Genomic DNA, 24,297 nt, shown 5'->3' with positions numbered 1-24,297 from the left:
GTGATGCTGTTGCATTAATCCCTAAGAGGTGGATGTCTTTGAGTGGTATAGGCAGCAGTTTGAACAAGGAGTCAGTGAACCTTTTGAAAATGCATGTTATGATTTTGCTGGGTGAAAAGTATTATATAAATGTATGATTAGTGTTATTAACCACAGTTAGGTACAAGAGTAGGTATTAGCAATAATTGCACCTCTGCAGGTTTAAGAGACCTGTGTGACATTTGCTCCACACTTTCAAGCTGTTTCCTGGTGCTGTTCAGTTTCTGAGAGCAAAATTATAGGAAACATATCACAAGGCATGTGAGAGAGAAGTGATGTTTTCTGTGCCAGGTGCCAGAACACCAGAAAGCAAGGAGTGAAATCTTTCATTGAGCAAATCTTGCAAAATGGTTCCCCCATAAGGAAAAGTACTTCCTACAGCTGACATGGAATGGAGAGGTCAAGGATCAATATTTGTGTGGTGGCAGCATGGGGACAATACAGGACAAAAATACCTCATGACTTTCTCTATACCAGAGATTTTCAACCTTTTTGAGTCCACTCCCTTGACCAACTACATTCTTTCCTGTGGGCCTCAGGAGCCCAGTTATACCACCCCTTGTGTGTAGAGCTGGTAGCATCTCACCCCTTCCCCCCCTTTTTTAACACCTTCCCTTGTCAAGTGTTCCCTCAGCCTCCCCTCCTCTCCCCTGCTGCTGCTGTCCCTGGTCTTTTCTTTTAAAAAAATTATTATTATTTTTAAAAACCCTGTAAGTTTTATAGACGGTCCTTCAGCAAACCTTGAAGGGTGGTTACAAATACAAGTAATAATATAATATAATATAATATAATATAATTAATATAATATAATATAATATAATATAATATAATATAATATAATATAATATAATATAATATAAATATAATAATCCCATTGAAGTCAATGAGGCTTCTTCAATAAAAATAGTAAATATCTCTTTCTGAATTCCTCCGAAGGTTTTGCCTCATCTTGAATGCAGGCGGGAAAAGAGATTGGATCCTTACTTTTTTGCCTGCAAAGCTCTAAAATAATGTTACTGAGAGTGGCAGTCAGGGTGGAGGTGAACCATGAAGTTCTGAAGAGTCTGATGGAAGAAGCCCTGACATAGGCGCCGACTCCATGGGGCCTGAGGGGGCCCGAGCCCCCTCAAAAATTCGTTTGGGGGGCTCTGCCCCCCCAATAATCTTGGACGCCCCTCCAGCAGAGCGCCACCTCTGCCCCTCCCCCAGCCCAAAATGCACAGGGTCGGGCTGCATGCCTCCTGCCCTCCCTCCCGAGCAAAAGCTCCACCCAATTTCCTTCGGAGCTGATTAATAGGCGCAGCACGCTCTCCCCTATTCGCTCACGAGGAGGCGGCGCCACTTTATCTGCATATTCATGAGCTTATTTATTATTCATGAGCTTTCGCGGGCTCCCCCAATATTTTTTATAAGTCGGCGCCCCTGAGCCCTGAGAAGGGGAGTCTTGGGTGAAAAAGGAAATGAAGAGTGAGAAGAATCTCCAATTTTTCCCCACACTGTGAAAAGTCAGCCCACCAAGCCTGCAAAGCATAAGGAGGATACAGTATTTGTACCACTACAGCTGGAAGAGATAAGCATGGAGGAATAATACATGGGTGAGCCAGGATCACTAACCCCATGTTAAAACATCAGGCACCTCAGCTGAGACCAGAGTTACAGCACAGTGTATATATTTCTTAGTACATCACATTAAAGCACCTAGGAAGATAGTAAAAACATCTTAGCAATGCAGCTGCAAAGACTGAACAACCAGTTACAGGACTGATTTGAGGAAAAATTGCCTGCGGCAATAGTTGTCTCCTACTGAAACAGCCAGAGAAAAAAAATGAGGACACTAATTTGGAGCCAGCGCTGTGAAAGCACACTACTAAAAATGTGTAAAAATGGCTTGACATTTCATGGAGTTTATTTTCTAATGGATTTGAATGTAACTGCAAAAAGAAAAAAAGAAAAAATTCAACTTGGGATTTTTGGAAGGGAAAACTGCTATAGTTTATGGGTGCTGCACAAAATGACCATTCATCCAGATGGGAGAAGAAAGCAGGGTTGGTGTGATTGCAGGGGACAAGGAATTTTTGTGGCTACCATCTCCCATCATATCTGAAAATGCCTTATATCCAGTCTGAAACCATTCCTAGGAAGAGACATGTATATTCTATTTCACAATCTTAGGTTTTGTGTTTCCATGAAGCAAGGGACCATCAAAGAATACAGGTTAATGTCCAGAGTCTGGTCTCACCACTGAAAACGTGGTCATTTTGAAAATACAAGTAAGCTATCTTTTTCCTATGAAGCTACACATAGCTAAAATAGATTTGCCTAAGTGCTTTCTCACTATAAATATTAAACACTGAAGCTGCAGAGAATCCTTACTCATGCTGCCGATGATATAAGAACACCCGCTTGGGTACCCAAAGTTACTTCTCGGCAATGCAAAGAACTTAAATTTGAGTTCAAAGAAATATGCTATGTTCTGACTTTAGATTTTAAGACACAATCTTAATCAAGCATTTGCTTTCTTGCTGTGTGCATTGGTTTTGGTTTTAGCAGTTTGGTTGTGGTGATGGAGCAGCAGTTGTGGGATTACAGCACATAAGGAATAACTGTGTTAACCCTACACCTCCCCCCAATGTCTAGGGTTGCCATACATACGGATTTTCCTGGACCTATCCAGAATACTGCAGTCGGCACCAGTGTCCAGGTGGAAATTGGAGAAATGTCCCAGAAAATCTGGACATATAGCAACAACTTTGGCTCAATAACTTTTCTGTCCGGATTTCACTGTTTGACATATGGCAACCCTACCAATGTCATATACAGGTAGCAGCCATTTTAGTTGTGTCCAACTGATGTGTGATTGCTGATGCGCATGTCCTTTGGGGCATAATGGGGTGTGGTGTGCTCATGCGCACTCTGACAACGCATGCGGGGGCTGGGAACAGAACCGATGTGTGAAATGGTCGCAGCCTTCATAGAAGTTTTAACTGGAGCCAATTGGCTCTGATCCAGCAAAGGTAAGAAGGAAGCGTGGGTGGTGCTGTGGTCTAAACCACTGAGCCTAGGGCTTGCCAATTGGAAGGTCGGCGGTTCAAATCCCCATGACAGGGTGAGCTCCCGTTGCTCGGTTCCTGCTCCTGCCAACCTAGCAGTTCAAAAGCACGTCAAAGTGCAAGTAGATAAATAGGTACCGCTATGGCGGGAAAGTAAACAGCGTTTCCGTGCACTGCTCTGGTTTTGCCAGAAGCAGCTTATTCATGCTGGCCACATGACCCGGAAAAACTGTCTGTGGACAAATGTCGGCTCCCTTGGCCAGTAAAGTGAGATGAGCGCCGCAACCCCAGAATCATTTGCAACTGGACTAAACTGTCAGGGGTCCTTTACCTTTTAGAAGTTTATATGTGCATTCTATACTGCAATGTTTTCCGTCCCTGGGGGTATGTGAAAAGGTTTCAACAGGCACACAGCAGAATTTATATTTTTCTTTATCATAGGGGTGTTTTTTTAGTTACAGAGAACAACTCAAAGCTAAAATAGTATTATTAAGACTACCACCAAATCATCTTCATCCAGTGTTTTGGAAAACACTGTTCTACTGAATTGATGAGCATAAAACATACAGGGCTCTTGACCTGGGTCTCTGCATCCAGAATTCTGGAGTTGACTGTGCAGCATGATTTTCAGCATTATGGGGAGATGGAAGAGGGACAGGCACCCTTGATTTCCCCAATGCCCTTATCTAACACATTCTGAAATTATCTTAATGAAAAACAAACACCCTTCGAAAGCGACTGCTTCAGTGGTGGGGGGCATTGGCTGAATGCCCTAATTAGAGCTAAACAAATCTGGGAAAAGCTCCCAACAGACTTACCATTCAAGTTTTTAACATTGAAGTCTGCACTTGAAAAGGGGGAAAGGGGACAGAAAGGTATCGCAATAAACTCCATAAAACTATTATGGTTTTTTCACATATCACTTAATTTTCATTGCTGGGACACCAAGAGCCAGTGATCATAGCTTGACTGTGATATGCCTAAAAGGCTCAGGAGATGAGCAAGAGCACTACTCTTGAGATCTTTAGAAGCCACATCCAAAATTCTCTTGTCAGTGCCCTGGAAAACAAATCTATACAACACAACATGTACAGCTTGACTCTGTTTCTACATAGATTGTTCAAAGCAAAACTGACAGAATAACTCATGAAAAGGTCACAGAGTGGGCACGGCTATTGACAGCAGTATATGAAGCACAGGAGACAAGATGGACATATTTAGGACATCTTTTATGAACGCCCAATAATAGCCTACCTAAACTAGATTTTTTTTTCCTGGGGAGAAAAGACATTTTTTTTCTTCAAGAGTGGGAACTGCTGCTTAAAAACAAACAAAACACCCTTTGGACAAAGCTCTTGCTGCCTGCGGTGCTCTTACTCATAAACTTATTTGGACTACGGCAAAGAACAGGATAGCACAAATAAGCTAAAATGCAGAGTTTGTAAGAAGAAGCAAATTATTAAAACATTTGAATGTAAAGGACCATGAAACGTGATATACAGGTGATGATGTTCAGTGATGTCCAGTCCCTGCTTTGTGAAGCCAGCAGGTTCTCTTTTCCCTTTATAGTTTTTCCTACCATACACAGTGATTTTTGCAGCTGCCACAAGACACAATCCAAATGGAACTGAAGAATAAGTCCAAAACATGGTAGACTTCAGTGCTATTACAATCTGTAAGACTAAAGGGCAGGTTCCTCATTGATGAGCCAGTTCAGTCAACCTACTTGCAAGTGAATACCTTTGTAAGGGGCTGAAAAAGTCAAATTACTAACTTGCAGCCTTGCTCTGCATAACAAATGATGGTGATGATGATGATGATGATGACAACAAATGAGCTATTACTTTATCTGAATAAAGCTTTCAAAGGTAGGGTAGTCAAGTCCAATGAGGAGCAGAAGCTGTTCAGTTTCTCAGCCTGTATGTTTCATTTCCTGATGAATGTATAAAAAGTCTCTCTCTAGTTGCAGGAATTAAAGAAGATCAACAATTGCTTCTGTAGATCAAATGGTAGAGCTTTTTTGGAAGGTCAAGTATTATTCTGGTTTATAGGATTGATTATATTTTAAGTAGGAATGCCAACTTAATTTTTCAGTCTAGCTTTATTGACAGTGGCGTATATTAAAATGTATGCTTTGAAGCTGGTAGATTAACATACAAATTTATGAGCACATGAGAATTCTAGCATTTTAAAGAAAATCAAAGATTGAGCACAGCAAGAAAATCCAAATACACTGTGTCGGTCAATGACCACTTATGCTTCTTTTTGTATGTTTCCTATCATTTATATATTTTCATAATACATCAGCTGACATTCAAACAGTGTCATCCCATTGGAGCAATGGGACTTCCCTTAGCCTATCTGCCCCATTACAGTTCCCCACAGGCCACCACATCTCTTATACAGAATTGGGAAACTCCATGGAGCAGATCTGGGGGGCAGGGAGAGGAAGGGGAAGTACTGTACTGTCACATCTGCTGATGCAACACTGGATATTTCCAGTTGTACCTAGGATTTGAAAGTGCAAATGTACATTCACAGAGTTGGACTATTTCACATGCAATTATACATTAAGCACGGAATGCATTTTATTCTTGGCTGGATTTTCAGATACCAAGCCAGCTGTGGGTTGTTTTATGCTGGTTTACGCTCTTCTAGGCTAAGACCTAAGAATCACCAGGGCATGAGATGGTTTTGGCACTTTTAAGGATTAGATCCAGGACTCAGAGAAGTCGGTGGAAAGACTCACAGCCAAACAACTCAGTATAATTCAGGAAATGATAATGGTGTCCTGAAGGTGCCTGTCTGATGCTGTAGCAAGTGACTCCCTTCAGCTGTGTTTGTAGGTTGCTAAGGAATGGCCCACAAGCCCCAAGAAATCAGCCTCAAATCCACTTTTGTAAGTAGTCACTTACTGCACCTTGTACAGCTTCGCTCCTTTTGGGCTAGAATTTATGTCTTCCGTCCTGCAATTAAGTCTGTACTGTCTCCATAAAGTAATGGGACATACACACTGTACAGACACTATCACTTTATGGTAGGATAGCTGCTGTCTGTCTCTTGGGAATCAGTGAACAATTTTTGTGTGTGAGTGTAATAGGATTTATTCTTCATCCCCTGAGGGTGAGTCATTGGGGAGTAATTGGATTTATATTGTAGGAATATCCTTGCAGTCTCTTTAGAGGGTATAATAGGATTTAAGCCATGTCTCCTGGTTTCAAGGAATGGGTTCACAGACCAGTGCAACTGACTATCTGTGCCACAGGTCAGACGTACAGCACACATTTAGATGCCACATAATGGATTAATTAAAAGTTGGACATAATGTTAGCAACCCCAGTTTGATATCAGCTATGGTAGCACTCTTGAAGTCTTTCTGTTCAGTCTATTTTTCCTTAGAGCCTGTGCGCTGGAAGTCAATAGACTGTGAATCATACCTTTAAAGAACTAAAGCATATTTGCCCATGATGTTTTCCCTGCACAGCACTGATTATTCTTTTCCAAAAGTACCAATGCAAGTTATTACCCGTTTGCAGAATTAAATTCAGAAATAGAACTCTTGAAGGGCACTAAAATCCACTTGGAGCATTCTTTCTTCTTCACCCAATCACAGCAGCTTAGCCTCTACTCAACAGTAATTTTAATTGCTACTCTTAGTAGAGTTTCTGATTTGCAGTGCAGTGGAGGAGTGAGGACACTTTAGGCACTGAAGACAGTATTAGTGACTGCTAGATAGATTGTGATATGCAATTACAACTGTTCTGGATAGAGAGGGGCAAACTTAAAAGTTATTCCCAATAGAAATTTGATTGCATTTATATACCATTAAGATATGACATCAGTCTGGAGCCTTAAAAAATGTGTGTTTGTGTGTACATGTGTGAAAACGAGAACTGTGCTGTAATGCATGTCTTGGATGAAGGCATTCGAAGGACTTGCTTGGAAGCCGCAATCCTACTAGAGGAGAAATTTCTCCATTCGGTGTGGGGCAAGGCCCCTCTGTGTCTCCTTCTGCTGTTGCTCTAAAGAGGTTCACATTTTATTTTTTTGCAAATTGTGTATTAAAATCACAAAGAGTATGTGAATGCTGAATTGGGTATCTTGCTTGATCTGATACTCCACATGAAATGCCAGGAGCTAGGCAAGGAATGTGTCTGTTCAGTGTGCTAAACTGGGCACTGTTAACAGCAAAAACAACAGCAACAGTCCTACAGACACAGCTGAATGGAGTTACTTTCTGCAGCATAAATCAGACTCCTTTAGAACTGTTACAGTCTCCAGAAATATAGTGAGTTGTTCCAAGTCTAGCTGTTAAAGTTACTGCAAGTATTTCTATTGATTTCTAAAGACTCTCAATCTAATTTTTGCAAGTTGCCAAGTGTGACTGCTTGCAGACAATCTCAGCCTGAGCATGATGCTGGAAGCACTCCCTCCAAAAGCCCAGCATGGTATTTTCACCATCAGGAGGGGCACAACTGTTTTCGGTCAGTGCAGTGTTGTGTGGCTGACACATTCTTTGACCTGTAAATGGAGGAAAGAAACTTCCAGGTCACTGCAGATCAGCATCATGTGTGGATGTGGTGTGGCAGAAGTATACTCCTCACTTTAGAACATCTTCTCAATGGTTAACACACTGGATAGAGTGAGGGGATTGGGAAGAGAATTGCTGGTGGCTACAGATTAACATATTGATTTTTTTTGTTTTTGTTCTGCTACAGCAGCCTAACAAGACTACTACTCTGAAATTCATTTCCACTGAAGGAATGAAAAAATGGAAGATGCAACTAGTACATAAAACAAACATCGGGACTCTGTGGTCTTCCCCAATTTTTGACATTCCTTTCATTACTACATTAAAAGGGGGGGTATATTAAATTTATATAACAACCAAAGGACTTCCAAAAGAGAGAGGGAAGCACTGTTCTTTCTCTTCATAATCAATTAACAAGATTCTCCATATCATTACTTGAGAGTCTCTTGACAACACTTCCACGCTGGTGACAAACTTTTACTAATTAAAACCACCCTAACCAATAATCCAGTACATTTAATCAATTTTCTACAAAGTGTGTATAAATTAATTTTAAAGACAAACATTTGAAATGTCAAATGTAAAGGAAACATGATTACCCAAACCTTTCATTCATCTCACAGGCCAGAAACTTTTAGACTATTATTTCTTGGGTACTCAGCAGGTAATACCGCCAGCAAAAATAAAACCTCCTAACTTCCTGCAATGTTTTTGTGTTTTAATTCTCCTAGTCAGGCTGTCTGGGGAGTTCTGGCTCTCAGTGGAAGCTGAGTGACTTCAATCTTTCTTGTCTTTGAGATTTTTTGGGGGGGGGGAGGCTTGCTGCTTGGATTTTGTTTTTAATAACCTGTAATATGAGAAGACTGGCCCTTGGGAATGAAGGGATTACTGTCAAATATCTTTTCCTATTTGCTGGCCTTTTAGAGGCTTTCTTCATGTTAAAACCTGGAAAAGCTGGAGGATTAGCTGGGAACTGAAGGAGGGATGTGAATCACTGGTTTGGGATTTTCAAGGACTAGAGCTTTGTAAAAAACCTTTTGTGAAGCAGGGCAGGCCCCAAATATCAACCAACTTCAAATGAATATAATCTGGTGGGGAATGTCTATTGAATTCTAATTAGGTTTTTGAAAATTAACTAGTTGGATGCCTCCCCCCTTCCAAGTAGGCAATCTTAGCCAGTCTCTATGCAAATGTACAATATTTTTGTTCTGTTGTTCTGGAGAGCTGGGCATCCAGCCAACAAGAGGAAGCCCTGTGTTTTAAGATTTCCTGCTTCTTTTCTAGCAATAATAGACAGCAAAACTTCAAGACAGCAAGCAAGGGGAATGTGCGATGGGTCATAACATTGCCTCACAGTTGGCTATGATTAATCCCAAATTCTCAGCAGCCTTTTGGACAGTGGAACAGAGTTATTCACCAATGCTTCCACCAGGGGCAGACTTTGATAATATTTCATAATATGGCGCCCTGTGTGAGGCCAAAATTTGATGCCCCCAAATGGATCTTCTCAATTACGGATCTTCTCAATTTTGCACTCCCTTGGCTCAACGCCCTGTGTAGAGGAACCAGCCACACGGCCCTAAATCTAGCATTTCTTCTACAGTGGACACCAGGTGCCCCCTTTGGTGCTAACGTCGGTTCCCAAATCCCCTTCCCCTTGCCAGCTTGCCCATCCCCAAGGGCCCCCCCAAAGCCTTGGCTGAGCCAACACAGTAGGTATGCATTCTCAGGGCAAAGCCCCGAGCTGAGCTCTACCAAGGGACAGAGAGCCTTTGCTTCTTTCTAGATCTGTCTGGGTTCTTCATTCCTCTCAAAAGTGATAAGTTGTGAGACAGAACATTAAGGAGCTAGTGACTAAATAGTCATGTGCAGCATATCTACAACAAGGTCCCCCAGCACTGTGGAATTTCAGGAGGGGGCTACAGGTGGGAGGGAGTACACACCCTGCAGTTAGTAGTGCAGAATGCTGCAGTACGGTTGCTGATGGGACTGAGCATATGTCAGCATTCACTCAGAGATCTGTACTGGTTGCCTAACTGCTATCAGGCCAAGTTCAATGTGCTACTTTCGGTATATAAAGCCCTTAACAGCATAGGACCAGTTGGCTTGTAGAACTGCCATAGCCAGTCTTGTCCACTTGACCACTTTGAGCTGTGGAACGGACACTGTGGCGGGTATAATTTATTAAGTCTCAAAGCGGATAAAATAAGAACAGCTAATACTTGTTCCAAACTTGCAGGAAATTGGTTAGTGCAGCAGCAACCATCCTTTAGAGCTCCGTACCTACTGACAATGGTCAGGCACCTTTCATTTTTGCCACCTGCTTAACACTTTTATTATTGTTTTTTAGGTGAATCTATCCTGACACATAGGAGTTACATGTGTTTTGTTTCTTTTCGCTAGTGTTGCTTTCTAACAATCTCTTAAGTGTTTTAAATACCTGTTTTTAATCAGTGTTTTTTAAAAATCAACAGTGTCAAAGTTTTATATTACGTACAGCTTTTTTTAAAAAACAATATTGTCAATTAATTAAATAATATGTGAGCAGAAGTGCCTTCTGCTCCTGTAGGGTCCAAGCCACTTCCTACATCAGCTGTCCAGTGTTGTTGCAGGACAGGTCATGAATCTGCCTGCTGCTCAGCATAACCCCAGCTCCAATGAATGTCTTTCTGCCCCATTCTTGCCCACGGGGATTGTGCTGCCTTGAGCAGCCCCACCCAAAAATGTATTCTCTCAAATCCCCCTAGATATGAATAAGGCAGTTGACAGTCAGAGGTCATGGTGAGGCCTTAGGCAATTCCCCTCCTCTTCCTCTCCCTTCCAGGCTAATAGGAACATAGGCAATGGCACCAGGTAGCCCAGGCCAGCCTTCCCAAGCCTAGTGCTCTCTAGGTGTTTGGGACCACAAATGCTATCAGCCCCAACCAGGGCAATGCTAGCTGGGGCTGATGGGACTTGTACTCCAGAACATCTGGAGGGCACCAGGCCAGGAAAGGTTGGCCTATGTTACTCTGTCTGGAAGTGTTTCTCCTCCCTACCATGGGCCCTGCTGCAACAAGAAGATTTGACAAGACTGCTTGCTCCCTTTAAGCAGCAAGGAACGCAGTAGCCAGAGAGCACTGTGTGCGGATGGTAGCCATGACTTAGAAAGTTCTGCAACAGTGTATTATTCATCGCTATATACACTTACCTGGGACGAAGACCCACTGAACCCAGTGGGCTTACATCTGAGCAGAAAGGCATGTATACGATCATGCAGTTAAGTCACTCTTTAGTCAGGGCTTATTCACACTGACCTTTTGCCCTGCTCTTAAAGTGTGGCAAGAGGTCCGTGATTTAAAACTCTGTGTCCGAGCATTGTTTTTGTTTCGCTTTGTTTGCCTTTTGCCCCAAGCTTTCGATTGAAAACTCACTCTTTAAAGCTGAATCGGAGCAAATGTCAATTCAGGTTTTTCCATGGATTGCTGCTTGCACTGATTCAGCTTTAAAGAGCAGGTTTTTGCAGAGAAAGCAACAGAATAAAAAGAAAGAAAGAAGAAAATGGGGGGGGGGGCTTGCATACAGGGCTTTAAATGGCAGACCGTGCCTGGAAACTGTGGGTGAAAGGTGAGTGTGGTTAAACTCATAGTGAGTTTCTCACAGTACTTTAAATGAGTTACATTTAAAACAAACAAAATGTTGACCTAATGTGAATAGGCACTATAAATAGCTAAGACATGAAGGATAAAGGGCTTCTGGTTACAAATTCCAAACAAGTCTAATTTTGAGGTTCAATCCAGCGAAGTAAATAATGAAAATATGCCATTGGAAATCAGTGAACTGAAGTGCAACTATGTTTGGCTGGACTGATCCCCTTGTTTTCTGAAAATACCGCAATTGTCAGAGAGCAGCTATACAGAAATCCGACTTGAATGGGGGTAGGTGGAGGATTTGTGATTTAATTGTGATTCACTGTGTTACTTTATTTCTGTTGTGGCTTTCTATTTAAAAAAATCCCTCTTTCCTTTACCATGCAAGCATTGATGTCAGCCACATTTACAGCAATTATTCAACTCTTAAGTCACATAAAGAAGCTTGGCTGGTGAACTAGGACATTACAGAATCTAAGAACAGTCAGCATTTTGTCCCTTTCCCCCTTCATCCCAACTCTAAATAGTACCTCTCCTTTTCAGATTGAAAAGCTTTGATTCCTGACAACCAGCAGAAAGCAAATCACAGGTTTTTAAATACCTTATAAATTCCTTTTATCTCCGAATCTTGTATATATTGCTGTTGATTCACAAATTCCAATTAGTAACTTGTTTGTATTGCAGCTAATGGTAGCAACAGAAAAACTAAATACATAATACATCACAAAACTAAATCACTAAACCAGGACAAAATTAATATTTTATCAACTCAGATGATTAGAGTGGGATGCAATTTAGCAGTTACAAACAGTGCACAAGATACAGTGAAGAAGGAAGGACATGCAAGAAAATACAAACTTCCATACCAACTAAACACTGGAGCAAAGCAGAATAGGGTTTTTGGCACCATGTGAAGAAGAAAAACAGTATTTTGATGAAAGAATGAAGGTAGGATGTAAGAGCAATGGGAAGGAAGCAAAAATACCAACATTTGGGGCAATGAATCCTCCTCCAAGTTTGGAGAGGCATATTCTAGTATCACTTTTTCTTGCACATCTATTTCTTCTTATTTCCTTAATGATCTACATGTCCTCTTATCTAATATTGCAGTTTGTGGGGTCAGCTCTCTAATATCACAAGTTCAGCATCCAATTTCTCCTTTCATCTGCTACTTCCATCTAAACATGCAACAACTAATGTCTGCTTGGATTTATGTGCTGCTCAGACGCACTGGAAAAAAATCTTGCTGATGTAGTGCTATTTATCAGAAACAGTTCTCCTTTCTTAATTTGACTGTGTTTATTCCGTTTCTTTAATTGCTACTCTTCTGAAGTCAGGCAACAGAACAACAAACTCTGATGCCCTCTCATTGCCCATACTAATTAATTCACTGACCATGATTCTGGACTGCTTGTTTTCCTACTGAAGCAGCATCTTTCTATTTCCGAAAACAAAATTAATTTCTGTACAACAAAGTTTTGAAATGAATAATTCTAAGTGTGAAAAGAGGGCACCCCCCCTTTTCATGCTTGGTTCCTGGACTGGCTGGAGAGAGTCCCTACAGGCAGAACAGAACCTTCAGCTATGCAGGAAAATCCTCCTTTTTAGAAATAAAAGTTAAGCAAATGGGTTAAATCTTTTGCTGCCATATTCAGCATTGGAAGAAATATGAATAGCTACAGATCAATACTGTGGTGCTGAGCTAATTTATTATGTACCAGTCAGATGAGAAGAAATCCGTAATTCTGGGCATTTGCTATTCAATACAGTGCTGGGTGTGTTTGGGCAGTTTTGAGTTAAGAATCCAGTAGCCACTTTCACTAACCGTAGCATTAGCAAAAGCTGACTTCTGCCACTGGCTTAAATTATGCAAATTGCATATATTTGCATATTTTGCATAATTGCTTCTGTTAGATGTGAAGAATGCAAATAGTTTTCGCTGGGTGTGTAAGCCCTCTCTCATGACCGCTGGAAATACTGCAGAGATCCTGCAGTAAGTTTTGAGAATTCACAAAACATTTTCAAGATCACCTTTGAAGTCTTAAGGACTAGAAATATGCTTTTTTCAAGATTTTTCTTTCTTTTTAATGAGAGTGGAGACTCTCAGGATGCTGAGCCTAATATCAGCAATGGCACTTGCAGTACATTTGAAGAATCCACACATCTATGACCATGTCCTCAAATGGAGGGATATACCACCATAACACACCAGATGCACAATGCAATGTTTTCAAAAGCTGTTGCCAGAGTTTTACCTTTCATAGAACAAAAGACTGGTTATATCCTCCCCCTTGAGGAATTCCAGTATGGATTTTTATCCCAAATTTGGACAAAATGTTGTGATTCCTTTTACAGCCCGACCCAGATGTTTCACTTTGCATAGGCCATTAATCTGAGGCTACTGCTGTGCTTACCTTATGGGAACTCAGCTGAGGCTGCAATCCTCTACCTACTTTCTTTGGAGTCTACCTACTTTCCTTTGTAATGAATGGGACTTACTTGTTAATAGGCATGTAAAGGACTGCACTGATAGCCTGTAGTCATTCTGCAGTATGGAGCAAATAAACCAGGGGCTCTCCCCCTGATCAGGAAATGCAGCCTCATCTTTAACATCCATAGCATATCCAGAATGCATATTGAAACTTGCTTTATTTTTATATCGGCACATAGTTTCTATATTGTACAGAAACAGTTTTCTGATAATACTTTAACTAGTGAAATGTCTGTGCAGTTTTACAAAAAACAATTTCTAGCTTTTTTGCGCAATGCCCTGGGATATTTTTAAAAAACTTTTTGAAGGGATTTGGCCGACCTCAGTGCAATTAATTAATTAGAACTTGACAGTTAATTAAATAACCCTGGGGATTGCCTCAAAAGGAACCATCCTTCCAAACTCAAGACCTTCTCTAGGCTATGCAAAATCCCCACTGCACCCTCCTCTTCCCTGAAGCTGTCTTCCGCATATCCCACGAGAGACAGCCATGAGTGGTAAAGCCCAGGAGCATCACTGATATAAGCAGAAAGTTCCTACCTTATTTAATTAAAGACAGTTTGTTTCTCTAATGCTCTTCAGACTGCCAGAGAACTGAGATGTGCTGGCAACCACACACCTTTCCTAATGAAATCAGGGCTGGCTGAATAATGTTTTGAATCCAGGACACCTGTGCAGAGCTGAAGTCTCTTTGTGAAAGCATCTGACAAATGACAGCAACATCCCTGCAATGGCAGACAATTCCCTCCACCTCCTTTTCCCCATCTCCAGTTTATTGATTGCAAATGCAGGCACTAATCACCAAGTTCCATGTAGCTCACTAGGACAATGCCTTTCAAGCTAGCCCTTCAAAACCTGTTCACGGTCTCGAACACTTTTCATAATAATGGGGGCCCTGTCTCCTCAATCATAATGATCTGCATCTCTCACAGCTGTTCGGTCTGCTTCTCTTGCACCAGACCGGCACCTTCTGGCTGAGAGGTTCCTACATTTTTATTGCTAAGGTATCACTGCACTGCAGGGCTGGCTTCTCCTAGCAACCACTACATTCATCATGGTAGATTAATGGAAGCCAGCAAAGCTACCTGAGTACATACATACTACACATGCGTCTATGAGAGAGGTAGGTAACTAGTGTGAAAGTGTCAACTCCAGGGGACAAACTGCTAATATTTGGGCAAATGCCATGTCCCAAGCCCACATTTGCCCAAAAAGCAGGGCAGGGGGAGAGGTGGCAGGGCACACTTAAGGGGAAGGGATCAGCAGGCAAGAAGACTGATTCTTAACCCCTCCTGAATCCAGCAATTCTCCTTTGCAAGTATCTGGGGGTGGTTAAAGCTGCCCTGTGGGATTTGCAGAGAACTATTAGTGGGTAGAGGGACGCGGGTAGCGCAGTGGTCTAAACCACTGAGCCTTTTAGGCTTGCCAATTAGAAGGTTGGCGGTTTGAATCCCTGCGACAGGGTGAGCTCCTGTTGCTCGGTCCCAGCTCCTGCCAACCTAGCAGTTCGAAAGCACACCAAAAAGCGCAAGTAGATAAATAGATACCGCTCCGGTGGGAAGGTAAACTGCATTTTCGTGTGCTGCTCTGGTTTCGGTGTTCCGTTGCATGCCAGAAGCAGCTAAGTCATGCTGGCCACATGACCCAGAAAAACTCTGTGGACAAATGCTGGCTCCCTCGGTCAGCAGAGCGAGATGAGCGCCGCAACCCCAGAGTTGTCTGCGACTGGACTTAACTGTCAGGGGTCCTTTACCTTTACCTTTTTATTAGTGGGTGGAGGAAGGTTAAGCACCGATGCCTATCCACTGATGGTTCTTAGCCTCCACAACAGCATTATTGGAATGGGAACAGGATTGAGAACCCCTTATTTCCCTTGTAATGTATAGTTTGAACCAGTGACTTTAGATCCCTGAATTTTGAATGCACATGGATCCTCAGTCATTACGTTAAACAACAAAAGAAGCAAGTTTTAAGATTTCAGAGGCTAAACCCAAATACTGTACCATACCATATTTTGTAAAAGCTGTCAAACAACTGTAGCAAGCAGCAAAAAAAGCAAGCACAATTTATAATGAAAGCAATGATCTGCAATCTGAGAATTCTCAGTTCTAGTAGCAGATTCAGATTCATCTCAAATTTCTTTCTAATTTATGGCTATGAATTTGGAATGGAAGTGCACATTGTTATGTTTTCAACGAGCAACTCTTGCACAAAAGGGAAAACCTTTTGGATATTCCAGACACTACTCTTGAGTAAGGAATCTTATAGCTGTAGCTGAATATGACAGTAGTCAGTAACACTGCATGGTTACATTATGTCACTTAATTTTAGATGGTTTGCAAATAACAAATCACCATTGTCATCTGCAATGATGATAAAAACAAACACTTGAACTTTCATTATTGAGGTTTTCCCCTTAGACATCTTAGCTATAGAGTTCACTGTAACCTAAAAATTAGACTATAAATATAACATGGGGAGCAAGTAGAGAAGACATTGGGAATGAGTGGGAAACAGATTATTCTCTTTTTTCCCATCCCAAGACCTAATGGAAGTGTCTTCTTCTGTGTACTGCACTTTAAGATGAACACATCAGAATAGGTTCAGAGGAGGGCAGTGAAGATGGTCTGTGGTATAGAAACAAGTCCTCTGAGAAACAATCAAGGGAACTATGTTTGTTTAGCCTGGAGAAGAGAAGAATGAGGGCAAGAATTATAGCACTCTTCAAATATGTGAAGGGCTATCACATGGCAGAGGGCAAGACTAGGTCTACTAGACTTCACAGGAAAGTAGATTTCAGTGGGATATTAGGAGAAACGTCTTAACAGAATGGATAGTTTGACAATGGAAAAAATTACAGAGGGAGGAGGCTCTCCCTTGCTGGAAGTCTTCAAATACAAGCTAGACAGCCATCTACTGGGCTTTCCTAAGCCTGGAACTCCTGTATTTGTTTGTTTATGGTGTCCCTAACACCATCCAGTTCTCTGGGCAACATCCCGAAATACTTTTAAAATATGATATCAACAATAAAATACAAAAAAATTGGCCCAGATCATGCATAATGATAAGTCAAACCATGGTTAGGTGTGAACAAATTAGGACATGGGGACACAAAGCAAAAATTACAGCAGCTTCGCTCCTACCCTGGTCCTGTTGCTGCTGTGCTAACTGAAACTATGTCATGGTTTGCCTTTACATTACATCTGAACCTTGTCCCATTCCAGACAACCCATGAGCTGTAACCAAAGTTTGTTCTTGGCTGACCACTTGTGGTTTGTTTTGGGGCAAAAACCATGAGCCCAGGATCAGATGAAACCAAACTTTATTTTAGCATCAGGTAGCATGGTACCAAATTTCTTCAACCTTGGGTCCCCAGATGTTGTTGGACTACAACTCCCATCATCCCTCACCACTGTCTAAACTGGCTGGGGATGATGGGATTGTAGTCCAACAACATCTGGGTACCCAGGGTTGAAGAATTTTGCTGGTACAGGGCATTTAGTTCTGGAATGCCTAGCAATTAAGTGGCAACTACTCAGGGACCCTTTTAAAGCAACCTGAACCAAAATTACCACCAGAAAGAAATATATTGTGGTATGAATGAATTCTGAACTAAATTGCTTGTGTTTAGAATCATGAGAAGGCACTAGGGAGCTTCACAGCCATATGTGGCTTTTGCTACTTGTACAATTTGAAGATCAGAGATTAAATTGTAATGAAAAGCAGCTCTCTTTGCCAGAAAAAAATTAGAACCTAAATTTGTCTGGGCCCCAGTTCACCACTTGGGTTATTCTGTTTTGTCTTTTAAGACTGCTAATTCTCTGAAACAAGGACTGTCCATACGGGTTTTCAAAGTGTCTTTTACAATAGGGCCATCAGGTGCCATTGTAATATGAGTTGCCATTGGCGGTGTATCAGAATTAATCACTCTCATAACCCTCCTATACTTGCTTCTGCAGTAGACAATGGTGTCCTTCCTACCAAGCTGTTTCAATCTCTTTGTTTCCCTACCCCGACCATGGCTCCCAACCCAGGGAGATGAAAATTGGCTCCTATCTCTTTCTGGCTTTTGGAATAAAAAGAAGTACTAATTAAGAAAATTCATTAGGAAAAGTTAATCATCTCTCTCACTGTCTTGGGTTTAACAAACCTTCCAAGCATGAAAAGGGATTGGGAGCTACTGCAGTCCCCAATTAAACCAGCCCTTCTCTGTTGTCTGTTTGGTAAAGCATGCTTTGCCTTCAGCACCAGGGATAGTGAAACTGAATATTATCTGTTCCGGCCTCTCCTGAAAGCACACATACACTAATTATGCAACTGAAATATTAAAGTGTGTATTTCTGTTATTATTTTTTAATGTACCCCCCCCTCTCTCTCTCCAGCTACCACAGATAAATAATTGGGTATGTTTCACCCCTCTCCCAGTTTTGGAATTTTGAATCCAAATCTTTAATCAGGGACTGTGAAGTGTGGCTGGAACTCACAAGATGTGTATGAAAAGTGGAGAACTTGTGGTAAGGATGAGGACAACAAGACTGAGATTATGAGACTGGACTGACATCTTGCATATTGATAATTTCAGTTTTTACCATTCAAAATAATAATAATCAAACACCAATGCACACTTACCTGGGAGTAAGAGCCACTGAACTTACTTCTGAACACACATGCATAGGACCGCACTGCAAAAAATCTCATTAACTAGAAAAGGGTTGGGTGGGCTAAGCAGGGTTTACTGGGTTGCTGTGCCTCAGTTCCCTGCATTGCTCTTCTGCACAACTACCAGAATCAGGGGGCAAGTAAATAGAAGCAAATTTGTTTCTTTCGCAGGGCACACAATTCTGTTTCTTTTGGCAAAGGAAATACAATCCTGCATGCTCCATACCAGGGGTCAGCAAACTTTTTCAGCAGGGGGCCGGCCCACTGTCCCTCAGATCTTGTATGGGGCCAGACTATATTTTTTTTGGGGGGGGGGAATGAACGAATTCCTATGTCCCACAAATAACCCAGAGATGCATTTTAAATAAAAGGACACATTCTACTCATGTAAAAACACGCTGATCCGCGGGCTGAATTTAGAAGGCAGTTGGGCTGGATTGGGCCCCCGGGCCTTAGTTTGCCTACCCCTGCTCCATACTGTAGATTCTACACCTTGTGAGAGTCTGATACCTTCCAGAACTGCTCCTTGTCATCAGCAAATTGCCCTGACCACATCAGAGCTAAGAGGATTGACATTCACTCAATAATAGAGGCTACTCAAGTGGTTGCCAGGGGCAACAAGCTTCAAAGGGTGCCTTCAGGAACACACATTCCTTGTGCTTTCTTTGGAGATTTGTGGCAAAAGGCAGAAAAATGGAGTGGAAATTGCATTTGGAGAGTTAAGGGAGACCAGGAAAGAAAACCCCTTCACTTGCCCCCTCCGCTAGCTTTCAGCGTTGAGTATTTGAGGTGGCGGTAGGAGTTGACATTTTAAGTCTGCCTCTCTGAGTCTGCTGGTTTTCCTTAACCTCCGCTTTCTCTTTTGAAAACAAGTGAGCTGTTCCACCCTACCCTAACATTCTGCCAAATTCTATGCATGTTTACTCAGAAGTAATTTCCACTGTGTTCAATAGAGCTTACTCCAGATAGGCAGAACTAGTATTGTACTTTTAGAGAATGGGAGAGGGAACTTGTGGTATTCTAGAAGTTGCTGGACTTCAAATCCCATCATTCCTGACCACTGGTCATGCTGGCTAGGGCTAATAGGAATTGGAGTCTAGCAACACCTGGAGGACTGCAGAGTCACCATCCACCCCTACAAATCATTCATTTATTCCATCTATATACCACCTTTATCTTCCAAGGATCTCAAGGTGCCCCCCCCCAATTTCATCCTCACAACAGCCCTGTGAGGTAGGTTAGGGTAAGAGATGGTGACTGGCCCAAGGTCACCCAGTGAACTTCATGGCTGAGTGGGGATTCAAACTCTGCTCTCCCAGATCCTAGTCCAGCACTCTAACCATATGGCACACTATTTGGAGGTGTCCTTTTCCTCCCTCCCTGGGAATGGGATGGAACTTGACCTGGCTAACATTTAACTTGTACGTTCAACCTGTATTATGAGAGGTATTAGACTAAGGAGTACTGCCTCTTTTAGTGGTAAGAGGGGATTGAGGAGGAGGCTGGTGCAGCGACTGATGTGTAACAAAAATACAATGTGGACTGCTCAGTTCTTTAAGGCATGTAAACAATGCTCTGTTGTGCAGTGGTGGTGATCTAGGATAAAGGAGAACAGTATTTGCATAAGTCAATGTTCTACTGTTCTGCATATAATATGGTTGTGCAAGGGAGTTGCAAATTTTCATCTTCCCTTCTTCTATGGTGCCAAGAATACCTTGAGTTGACCTACACCTACCTGGCAAATGCAGGCAACACAATAAATATACCAACATGTTTAAACAACATACTGTACTTTTCCGTCTATAAGACGCCCCCATGTATAAGATGCCCCCTATTTTGGGGGACCCAAATTTAAGAAAATGGGAGGAGATGACACAGAGTTGTTGAGCTTTTTTTGTGGAGGATTGCTAAGCTTTTTGGGGGGGGGGGGACTGCCGAAAATCGCTCACCAGCACACTTCGCAAAATCCACCTCCTGTCTGTCCCATCGCTGGCAGAAGCTACCAATCGCCCACCCAACTGCCGGAGTGTCAGCCAATCAACACCACCCATTGATGCATTGATGCAGCAAACAATAACACGCACAATAGGCGTCCACCCTATGCACTACCCATGTATAAGACGACCCCCACTTTTTAGCATGATTTTTTAAAGTATGGTAGTTAAGGAGGCTGTAAAAGAGGCATTGCCAATTAAAAATAAAGTAGAAAAGAGTGCAGATTTAGGCAAATCAGGTAAAAATCTACAAAAAGATAGTCCAGGAAAGAATCTGAAGAACACATTGTTGGAAATATAAATAACAAAAGAAGCAACATTTTTATAATATATCAAAAGCAAGAAGCTGAATAGGGAGGCAGTTGAACTGCTAAATGTCAAAGGTATAAAGAGAGCATTGAAAGAACAGAGAAAAACTGCATATAAATGAAGTGAGTTCTTTGCATCTATTACTGCTGCAAAAGATATTCCCATACCTGAACCATTTATTTTTTTCAGGCAATACATCACATGAACTGTGCCAAACAGAAGTGACAAAAGGAAGACGCTCCAGCCAGGTTCATGTTAACATTTATTTGAGTTCAACACTCTTAGTGCAAACACGAGGAAAGCACTCTTAGATGTAATTTAAGAGGAAATTATTTTAGCGTCCACAATGAAGTAAGTCAGAAGTAGTATAAAAACAGCACTTTTTACATTCCCTGAAATATTTACACGTACTTGGTTTTTTTTACTTCAGTTTCTGCTTATTCACTTAGTGATACTAGATTCCCCCCACTCCCACTCCGTTTACATAAAATGATGTACAACCATCACTATAAAAGTCTTTGAAAATTAATAACTCCTCACTGAGAGACAAATTTGAATGTGGAGTGCCTTTACTAGTAAACAAAGTTCTTCCCAAGCCTTTCCTACTCGGATAGCTTCTATCTGCCACCAGGAAGCAGAGCAGAGTCCAATTTGGAAACATCTCTCATTACAAAACTGAACTCTATCATGTTTGTGAAGAAAGGCAGGAAATGGACTTCTGCACATAAAAGGCATATGATGAACAGTAGGGTATTGAGGCATGCTGTACAGAATAACCCCAACAGAAACACTGATCCTTATAAATTGTATGCCACCCTGGGACCCCATGAGAGAAAGGGTGGGATATAAGTTAAATAACTAAACTAAACACCCCAGGGTACACTGAATACGTGCCCTACGGAACTCATACAGAAACACTTCTGATGCATCTTCTATGGAAGCATTCATGAGAACATAATACTGTATCTTAGCCTAATGTTTACAAAAGCAAGAGGACAGACTCAGCATTTATTGGTAGGAGATGCAGTATGCATATGTATGCACACAAATGCAGGTAATTTTGGACATAAAACTGTGTGGCCAGCACCCACAAAGATATGTAGATGTAGTTCAGGCATTTAAATTAGTACACGTAAAGGGAACAATCACATGTCCCAACTATACCAAAACCATTCCCTCACCCCTCGCTCATGTGAATGCCTCTTTTCCCCCTCTTGAGGAGTTTCTTTAAATGATAAGTTTTATGTAGAAGGAGGGTAGAAATTAAAGGCTTGTCTTTGGAGTTGTGATTCCATCCTTTTAAGAAGAGCAGAAATAGGCAGTGTATTCAAACTCTTTCCAGATAGCAAGCCGACAGACTGTTTCAAGGGCTGCAAGCTGAGCGGATACTGGCAACACTGGCCAGCTCTTGGTGTCTGCTTTGACTAGCTCTTTCACACCCAGGATCAACTTGCCAGATCTGTCTCTGTTTATATTTATGGCTTATTCTAAGTCCTGGAGTAAAAACAAGGCAAGTGCTGCTTACAGCAGGGTTCCTTTCTGAAATCTGCAACAAGCTGCCAGGGAAGCATACTTGTGTATTCTCCTGTCAAATGTGGCACAGCTCTCTAGAACATGGAAGCAGAAGAGGAATCTATATCTATTCATTTAGATGTTGTACCATCTGTCCTTCACCTAAGGGTCCCAGAGGGAAAAATACAATGTGAAATTAACAATCTAAAATGTGGGGGTGGGGGGTAGGAACACAACAACATCCATCTCACAACAAAATCAAACCACAGAACGATAAAACCACCAAGAAGCAGGGAAAGCAAAGTACTATTAGTACCCCTTATGCCTCCCAAAGGCTTGGACAAAGTGGTGAGTTTTCACCTGCTGCAAAAAGGAAAACAAGGGTGACATGAGACACACCTCAGAGGGGTGGTCCTTCCATAAAAATGAAGCTACCTCAGAGAAAGACTGAACACACCATGGAGCCTGGGCATATGCTACTGTACTACTGCAAGGGCCACACAGTTTACTTTCACCCAACTTGCTTCCTTATACACATCTACTGAGAAGCAAGGCCCATTAAGCCCAATGGGGTTTACTCCCAGGTATATAGGATTGCAGCCTAAGATGCCTATTTTAAATCCACATAAAAACTGCTAAAATGCTAAGCCTAAAAGGAGTGATACCCAGAGGGTGGATTTAAGAATATAAGAATTGCCTTGCTGGATCCAGACTAAGAGCATGAGCTCAGTCATGTCTACTCAGAAGTAAATCCTGTTTAATTCAGTAAGGCGCCCTCTCAGGTCAATGGAGTTAGCACTGATCACAATAAAATCTAAACATTTCTAGATGTGGGGAAACAATGAATTATGGAGCTACCGTATTAGCAGAGGGAAAAGAGAACATGTGTCAAGAGTTCAGGCAAAGAAGTGGGACCATGGACAGCTCCAAGTGGAGCTAAGGGGAAAAGTCAATCTGAACACAGACATTCAAAGCAGCAGACTAGCAAATTAATCCAAAGGTACATGTCAATTGGTGATTTAAATCAGCTTAGCTCCACCCTCTCTAGGGAATTAGTATCTAAACAGATCGTTATTGCTGAAACTTTGGTGGAGACTGGAGTGTAAGTGGCTCCTTCTTGCTCCAAAGGTTCAGAAGTAGAGTCATCAGAGCAATGTCTTGAGGCTATGGAACGCTGGTCCCTGGAGTTCTCCTTACCTGGAGATCTGTGGCTAAGTGGCGTCTTTCAGGGTTTATTCTGCATCCAATCTCTCCCCTTCTCAGTGTCCTCAGATATTTATTCTGGTCATAAGGGGTCCAACCCCTGAGCTATGACAGGAGGTCACTAGATTTGATTTAATCCTAAAGGATGCCTAGGTTCTGATGCAAGATGAATTGCTGAACTGCTTGAGAACATGAATACTGTGCTATCAAATATATACCATATTTTTTTCTCTATAAGATGCACCAGACCACAAGACGCACCTGGTTTTTGGAGGAGGAGAAAAAGAAAAAAAATATTCTGAATCTCAGAAGCCAGAACAGCAAGAGGGATTGCTGCGCAGTGAAAGCAGCAATCCCTTTTGCTGTTTTGGCTTCTGGGATAGCTGCACAGCCTGCATTCGCTCCATAAGACGCACACACATTTCCCCTTACTTTTTAGGAGGGAAAAAGTGAGTCTTATAGAGCAAAAAATACGGTTTATAAGGAAAGTTCATTGCAGTCACAATTATTTCCAGCTGGAAACATCTAAAAATGAGGGAATTAGTTAAAAGCAAGTGAAAGTTAAGGCTTACAAGATAGAGGGTCAAATCTCTTCAAGCATTTGGCAATGTTATAATGCATGATATGACTCAAAACATTTGTGCATCAGAAGAGGATATCTGGGGGCATCAAGAACCCTAATTAATGGAGAGCCTCCCTTAAGACAGCCAGTCTGTCTTAAAGAAACTTCCTTGGATGAAGAGAAAGGAACACAGGTGGCTGATGAAGAACAGCAAACAGAGAATAGGGAGGGCTCTTACAGTTTTTTCAACGTACGGAACAGATTACCACTTTTATTGACTTTTTAAATGAATGATCTCAATTCAGGGATGAGCAATGA

The 24,297-nt window shown here is 41.8% G+C and overlaps 1 long non-coding RNA gene across 1 annotated transcript in view; it reads right to left on the bottom strand.

The window, feature by feature from the left end:
- The window catches only part of LOC310699196, a 29,231-nt gene extending 10,109 nt beyond the window's left edge, over positions 1 to 19,122 (bottom strand). Inside the window, exon 1 of the long non-coding RNA XR_014521990.1 lies at positions 18,892 to 19,122. This is a non-coding gene — a long non-coding RNA (uncharacterized lncRNA). The remainder of the gene's footprint in view (positions 1 to 18,891) is intronic.
- Positions 19,123 to 24,297: the final 5,175 nt, after the last annotated feature.

The sequence above is a fragment of the Podarcis liolepis genome, assembly GCF_965112155.1.
Source record: "Podarcis liolepis genome assembly, chromosome: 2".
Lineage (NCBI taxonomy): Eukaryota > Metazoa > Chordata > Lepidosauria > Squamata > Lacertidae > Podarcis > Podarcis liolepis.
The sequence above is the reverse complement of the archived record's forward strand: the minus strand, read 5'-3'. Positions and strand labels throughout refer to the sequence as shown.